This window comes from Branchiostoma floridae, chromosome 5, assembly GCF_000003815.2.
Source record: "Branchiostoma floridae strain S238N-H82 chromosome 5, Bfl_VNyyK, whole genome shotgun sequence".
NCBI classification, from domain to species: domain Eukaryota; kingdom Metazoa; phylum Chordata; class Leptocardii; order Amphioxiformes; family Branchiostomatidae; genus Branchiostoma; species Branchiostoma floridae.
In genome coordinates this window covers 25,634,716-25,642,560 of record NC_049983.1, presented here as the reverse complement: position 1 = coordinate 25,642,560, position 7,845 = coordinate 25,634,716, and the positions used below count along the sequence as shown (strand labels likewise).

The 7,845-nt window shown below is 46.6% G+C and overlaps 1 protein-coding gene across 1 annotated transcript in view; it reads right to left on the bottom strand.

Moving 5' to 3' along the window:
* Positions 1 to 946, bottom strand: part of LOC118415847 (juvenile hormone acid O-methyltransferase-like) — a 4,578-nt gene extending 3,632 nt beyond the window's left edge. The window contains exon 1 of the mRNA XM_035820703.1: positions 877 to 946. The gene's annotated coding sequence lies outside the window, so the exon portion shown is untranslated. The remainder of the gene's footprint in view (positions 1 to 876) is intronic.
* Between the last annotated feature and the right edge of the window lie 6,899 nt (positions 947 to 7,845).

Genomic DNA, 7,845 nt, shown 5'->3' with positions numbered 1-7,845 from the left:
GAGTAATAACGCCTAACACCAAGAACATTCTTACACAAGAGACACGTTATATAACAACCCCCCCCCCCTGCTCCGAAATGAAATCGCCGGGAACATAGAATGAATTTACAGTACTCCCACAGTTCATACACAGTTCATCATGTCCCTACATCTGCTTGTAATGCAAGTGACAGTAGTACGTTTCCTATTCATATTGTTAGATTAACTCTTGACATCATCTGTAGAGGCTAGGGGCTTAACTCGCACCAGAATCAGGATGTGTAACGTTAGTCAACAAAAGACTGCGGGTCCATAAAGTGTTACCGTACGCCTTCCTAAAGCTAAGGGCCCAACCTGCCGTACGTGCAATTTGTCCGTACGTTTTTTGGGAGGCCACGTGCGCCACGTATTTCCGAAAACGTGGGGAACGACTGACAAGAGCAGGGAGGGAGTACGTCAACACGGCAGCACAAAGTTTTGCCTGCACATTAAGTGCTACGGCGTGTCTGCGTGCTCCAAAATCCGTCGGATTCCTGGCCTACGAGTTCGCACGGAGGCGGTACTTGCCAATTACGGATACCAAAAGATTCCGAACGTTTTGGCACGAAGACAGCACGTATTTACACATACGGCGGGTTGTGCCCTTAGCTTTACTCTCTGTCCGTCCATTTCTTATTTTTGTTCATTTCCTTGGCCTTGCTTACCCATCAAAGTGGCTCAAATCCAGTCTATAACAGTTCAACAATAGTACAAACGCTGTATAAAGCCTTACTTGTAATTTTGCCAGATTTGTAGCCCTTCGGCCCACCTGACCATCGACCTTAATCATAAGTAGGTACAAAAACCTGGAAACTGGAATAAGATCGATCATGCCTCATTTGTAAAAATGCTGCTTACCTTCGTATCAAATGATGCTCGAGTGTCTCTGGGAAGTAACTCTGGCTTAAACTTGGAAAAAAAAGGGGCGTAAATGTAAAAAAAACCATTATTGGGTCGTTCCAAAAACGGAGAGGGGGTTGCAAATGATGACACCCAATCTAAGCATACTCCTAAGTCCTACTTCAATCCCGTAAGTACTACTGTCATAGGGATTTCAAACCCCTAAGTCCTATTGTCATAAGGATTTCGAACCTATAAGTCCTGCTGTCCTAATGCTTCAAAGAATCTTGTGAACCCCCTATGAGTCCTTGAGTCCAGTCCAATGTCATCAACCCCTCTCTGTTTTAACGGCCCCCATTGTCTGTGTCCAGTCAGCCGCGAGGTTCACGTACGAGAGAGACCGGTCTGCCAGCTTCTTAATATGTGCCTTAAGTGAAAGAAGTCATCGACCTTTGTAGATTGCAGGCATCCACAACGGCGGAAAGGCTTGCCTGTGATTCTGAAGTTCCTATTTTAATTTGTTGACCAGTTTTGTATGTTGGGCCACGTTACAGACCTTAGATAGGCGGGAGTCTGCCCGGATTTCCTTCCTCAAACCGATGAGGTTATTGGGCCCTAATTATTATAAAACACGCCCATTTTTTTGGCCTGGACAATGCACATCTGCGCTTGCCTACGGCGGTTATATGCATCGCATGGCACCACCTGCTTTATTAGGTACAGTCCGGAGCAGAAGAAAGAGAAAAATTAACAGTTCGATCATTTGTTATTTCGGACAAAATAATGGTAACCGACAACAAATGGATTGATAATTATGTTGTCGCAGCTGTTGTTGTCTTCGCACTTAGGGCGCAGACACACAGGTCGTGCGATCGTCGTACGATTTTGATACGGTAGGATTTTCAAGCATGCTGTAACAGAACCAACGTCCGACAAGGATACAATACAGCCTTTTGTGTTGCAAGGCAGCTGTACTCTGGAAAGAAAATATGCAAGGCGGTCCCCCCCCCCCCCCCCCCAAAACGCCTGAAGGTAGCAATCGTACGACGACAGAACAGCCTCTGCGACCTTGCCCTTAAGAGACGCTTTAGGTCGTTAGTGCCTTTACCCAACATGCACTGTCACGCGTTACTGACATCGGGAAGTGGTGCTACTTTGGGCTGTGAGCTAAACTCTGTCTATTTCCGTGCAGCTATGACATCTGTAGCCGGTGCAATGGCCTAGTGGGTAGAGTGTTCGCCTTGCATTCGGAAGGTCGTGAGTTCGATCCCGGCCGAGTCATACCAAAGACTATAAACATGGTACATGCTGCTTTCTTTGCTTAGCACTCAGCATTCGGGAAAGAGTATGGAAGTTGAACACACACCACTACCAGTGGACTAGCCCCCTGCTGTAGTGATTGCGTTGTGTGTGGCCTAGGGCTAATGAAACAGAGATGGGCACCGCCCTATGCGCCAGAGATGGGCACCGCCCTTGGCGCGGGAAGGGTTTAACTTAACTATGACATCTGGACGACTCACTTTCTCTCTTCAAATGGTACACGAAAGAGATAGAAGGTGGTACACGAAGAACTCTGAGCTGAAAAAAAAAAACGTGCAAAACGGTGTAAAGTGGTGGAATGGTTCAGTAGTATCGAGACTAAACGTCTACTAACATGATTTTCCGCCAGGTCACATTGAAAAAATATTTCAATGCAACGCACGCCCCGGCATGATGCACGCCTGGATGTCATAACTGTGCATATTTGCGAAGTTGAGGGAGTAACAGGGATCTCTCACACACCCTGTTTTTAGTGACGGATATGTGTAACCAGGCGGGAAAATGTTATGTTCACAATTGGAAAAGGGAGCCCCTCGCCAGGTAGTTCAAGGGCTGTTTTATTGCACTTTCGGGAGTGGCCCCTACGTGGGACATCCTGCGGTCGGCCGGGCCCTGGATTAAAAACAGCAACTCGGAAGTAAAATCAACCTGGACTAGGCGACAAATAGAACCATGACATAATCAGTAAAACAGTCAGAGGTACCTCCGCGGTACCTGGCAGTCCACCGGGAGAAATGTGTGGCTTCAGAGCCTGTTGTATCCGGATCTTGACCCTTTCCCACATTCGGCCCCAAAAGGACGTGAACTGGATATCCAGAATTCGTACTTCTGGTGCCGCCAATCATTGCGATTGACAGGACAGAAAACAGTAATTATGCACGCCCATGTTTTAATATTTGGGTCGACTTATCGAGCCCACGCGACTTGTTTGTGACCCCGGATTGGACACTTGGATAAAAACGACATGTTGGATAGAGCAAACACGTATCCAGAATGTGTACCCAGGAGGGGAATACAACCAATACGGACACCGGTGTATTCGTGGCAGTAGCATTGTTCGAGGTTATTAGGTCACACAGTTTTAGTATTAAAAGACTATGAAAAGCAGATGGTGAGGATTTGCCCAGTTTACTACAACGTATGAGTACTCACATATTGCACACAATGCCTGTATTACCAGAAGGTAAAGAAGTATGCTAATCTTTTAGACGAAGTCAGCCGGGCATGTCGCTCTCGCATAGTTGATTTATCTTTAGCACTACACTTTAAGGCACCGAAGATAGGAGAAGCCAAAAGCGCAAGATGAAGTTATTGCATGTTTGAACATTACAAATGTCATACAGAAAATTGCTTCTTTTTAAAACTGCTACCAAAGACAAAGCACAAAAAGCTTTCAACTGAGGTTTTCGGAAACGTGTTCAGCCCGGTGTTCCACTGGCCAGTCCTCCATCCAGATAGCCCGGAGTGTGGAGAAGTCCGGAGGATGGTCCCAGCTCACCTGGTCACCATGGCAACAAAGTGCATCCTCCTCTTCTACTGCTATAGCAATGTGTGTATGTACTTGATTATTGCTGACGTTTTTGGGGTCTGGTTGAATCCCTGAGCCTGTCATGTCGCCCACCAGTTCAGCGATGGCTGTGAGTAGTTCGGCGGAAGGAATCACTGTGACTCTCTCGCTGCTGAGATCTCCTTCGGGGGACCCTTTCGTGCTCCTGACCGCAGGAGGTGGAGGCTGAAGGCAAGGACTTCTCAGGGCAAACTCCGTGGCTATGGCCGGATGCGGTGCTTGTATTTCCTCGTGGAACTGTTGATGTACACTTGAAAGCTGAGGGGAGAAGTCGCCGTCTCCCGCCAGTATGTGACTGCTGTTTACAAAGACGCTTGGCACTTCATCACAATGACGATATGATGCTTGTTTGTCCTCGCGGAGCACGGTAGAGCTGATGAGCTGAGGTGAGACACCATCGTCATCTGCCACCGTGTCACTGTTGTCTGTAACAATGTTCGACACTTCATCACATTGCCGAGTCCTTGCTGCGTTTTCCAACAGCTCCTCCACAAGCTTGTAGGCAGCAGTGGGAGCAATCGCTGGCTGCCTGTCCGCGCTTTGCAGCTGGCGGTATCCGTCAGTGTACGGACTGGACGCACCGGGGGCTGTACGGGCTTCCACGAGGTCCACGCGTTTAACGGTGGCCCAAGTGTCCTCCATCCGACGACGCTTCGTGTCACACTCCTCGCTTATCAGATCGTGAGAATCCTCGGCGCATTCTAGTAAGTCCATGAAACCGTCGGTAGAATCGGTCGCTGCAGCAGGCATTTCACTGTGCACGGTTGATACGATTGCCGGTGGTGGCTCTTCTAACAACTGGGTCGGAGAAACTGCCCCTGCCTCCTCGCTGTACAGTGAATCTGTCTCTGGAATGGCAGTTTGCGAAATCTCGTGTTCTCGATGGAGACTTTGGTGTTCGGTAAGAAGTTGAGTTAAGAAAGATGGTGACTTTTCTTCTTGCTTCGTAAGCCACTGTGGGATACTCAAGACCTGTTCCTCCGGGTTAGTCCAACACAACTCCGGAATTGCACACCCCGCCTCTTGTATTATGATTGGCATGTCTTCTTTCAGTTTGACGTCGTGACCCTTTAGCGTTTGATCATAAGGAATAAAGGGAATTCCTGGAGAGCTCGTCATCAGCTTCATTGCCTCCTCCTCCTCCGCCTCCTCCTGTGCGATAGATGTGATGACGTCAAACGTCGGCTCAGTGTTCTCGAGGACAGCAGGAGAACCAGACATCCGTCCTCCCTGTCTGTGTGCTGTCAGCATCTTTCTCAACAGCTCTTCGTCTTCGCCTTCTTCAAGAACAGGTACGCTTCCGACTTCAGACGAAGGAATGTTGCTGTCGAGGACCTCTTCAGGAGAAAGCACCCAAACTCCCGACGCGGTCTCCTCGTGTGCCCCTGCCCTTACCGTCTGGCTTACCTCCTCCTGATGCTCAATTTCTGGTTGTTCCATGACAAACGCAGGCATATCGACGTGAGCGGCGTCTCCCGGAAACCCATGCGATACAAAACCGCTTCTGAAGGAACCGGACGCGTCGCCCTTCAGATTTCTCCCCAGCTGCGTGACCTGGGAATTCAAGATGGCAATACTATGGGAGTGGTGGTATGTTATAATTACACGTGTCAGAACTGCTAAAGACTGTTGTGCTGCTATTTTTTGTTTCTTAATCTATCAGTTTGGGTATGACTACCTGTTTTGCTTCTGTGTTTTAGCTGCAATGAGATACAATTAAGTAACGAAAGATGATCACTGTTATCACTATATCCTTGATAAAGTGACATTTATTGTGACGTTAGATCTTGTTTGTTTGTTTGTTTGTTTGAGAGCTGAATAAGACTCCGTGATTTAATACAAAAATTAGATTCGTGAGATTGGGAGCGGTTTAACATTTTCCATAACACTTTTCTTCACATTTGGACAGAATCCAACTGACCATTTCTTTCTCCTCTCTGCTGTCTGTGCGAGCTCCGTCAATGAATGACGTCAACTCGTCGTCGGAGCCCTCTGGCGACGATCCTGGGTACTGACCGGGCCAGGGTCCGCAGGCGATGGCGTCCACAAGCTTGGTGCTGGACACCCGGCGTCTGGTCAGGAGAAACGTTCGTTCTATTTGGTTTTCAAATGTATCTGCTACAAAAATTGAATTGAATTTCTTTATTTTAGGTATGCAACCCATTGAAAATAGCCATACAAACATAAGAACACAAACTATGCACACAACAATTTATACACTTAAAAAAAACGCCTGGCATATATGCAGAATAGGTTGCACACGTGTGCAGAAAAGTACAGAATAAACATAGATACAGAAAACTATGGTATATGATCACAAAAATTAGAAAAAACAATCGATGTTGATCACATAATAACAACATAATGATAGTAGTGATGATAATAATGATAACGTTAATAATAATAATGCCAATCACAAAATTATAGAGCGAACTTAAATCAAAAGGACAACGATTTGTCCCAGTGTCTTGTCTTTTTGCAATAACGTAGTTCAGTCACTTAAAGCTAGAGACATGTGAGATGAAACCTGGCCAAGGCAAACTCGGCGTGGCGACGCCCAAACTCGACCGGTGGCCCGTACGGAGATGAGGGGGAACTGCTGTCTTTCTCGGTGTTCTGTGAACAGTTCAAATTCAGCTTAGATCTTCGCCAAGTAATGTTAATATTTTTGAATGACGTATCAAATCAAATCAAATCAAATCAAATCAAATGAATGATGAACATTTTCAATAATGCAAATATGAAAATTCCGTCGACATTAACCACTGTGGCATATTAGTCCTGGATGTCTCTCTGAGGGACGACGGCAGTGTGCAAGATGTCGGTAGCCTGAGGGATGCCTACTCTACTATATACTACCACTGTGACATTTGAGTATTTTCTTCTAGGTATGATTACACATGAAGACGAATCGAGAAGAATAAAGAATACCTCCATCTTGAAGACATGGTCCACATCCCCCTCCACCAGGCGGGAGTCTGTCCAGACGAACCCGTGCTGAACCATCCTCTCCGCCAGGGTGCTGAAGACGGTGACTGGCAGCAGCCGGTTTCTTCTCTTCAGCACCTCCACTACGTACCTCCCCTCCCGTAGGACCAGCTCCCTGTCGTCCGCTCCCCATCTAGGTATGAAATATGTACTACATTTTCCCTTTCTAATGTGCATCGGACAATTACAAACGTTCATAGTTCAACCTAACAGACAGAAACAGGTTTCTCCTTTTCAGCACCTCCACTACGTACCTCCCCTCCCGTAGGACCAGTTCCCCGTTGGCCTTTCCCCACCTAGGTAAGAGACATGTACTTACGTTCTACCTTTATAAGTATTACAGACGTTAATAGTACAATTTTCACGTGTAATTTTAAAACATAACAGGCATCAGCCGGTTCCTCCTCTTCAAAACCTCCACTACGTACCTCCCCTCCCGTAGGACCAGGTCCCTGTCGTTCGCTCCCCATCTAGGTATGAAATATGTACTACATTTTCCCCCTTTCTAATGTGCATCGGACAATTACAAACGTTCATAGTTCAACCTAACAGACAGAAACAGGTTTCTCCTTTTCAGCACCTCCACTACGTACCTCCCCTCCCGTAGCACCAGCTCCCCACCGGCCTCTCCCCATCTAAGTAGAGACATGTACTCTATTTCCCCTATATCTAAGGTGCTTTAGACCATCAAAAACGTTCATAGTTAAAAGTAAAAGACAGAAACAGTTTCCTTGTCTTCAGAACCTCCATTACATACCCTGTCCTTATACCTCCCCGTCGTCTTCTCCCCATATAAGTATGAGACGTGCACGTATGCTTTACCTTTATAAGTATTGCAGACGTTAATAGTACATTTTTACGTGTAATTTTGAAACATAACAGGCAGCAGCCGGTTCCTTCTCTTCAGTACCTCCACTACGTACCTCCCCTCCCGTAGCACCAGCTCCCCGTCGGTCCCTCCCCATCTAAGTATGAAGTATGCGCGTTCATTTTACGGTTGCTGCCTCACGTTACAAAAATAAGAATTGCATGTTAAAGGTTAAAAGTAAAAGGTAAAGCTTTTACTTTTAACCTTTAACATGCAATTCTTATTTTTGTAACGTGAGGCAGCA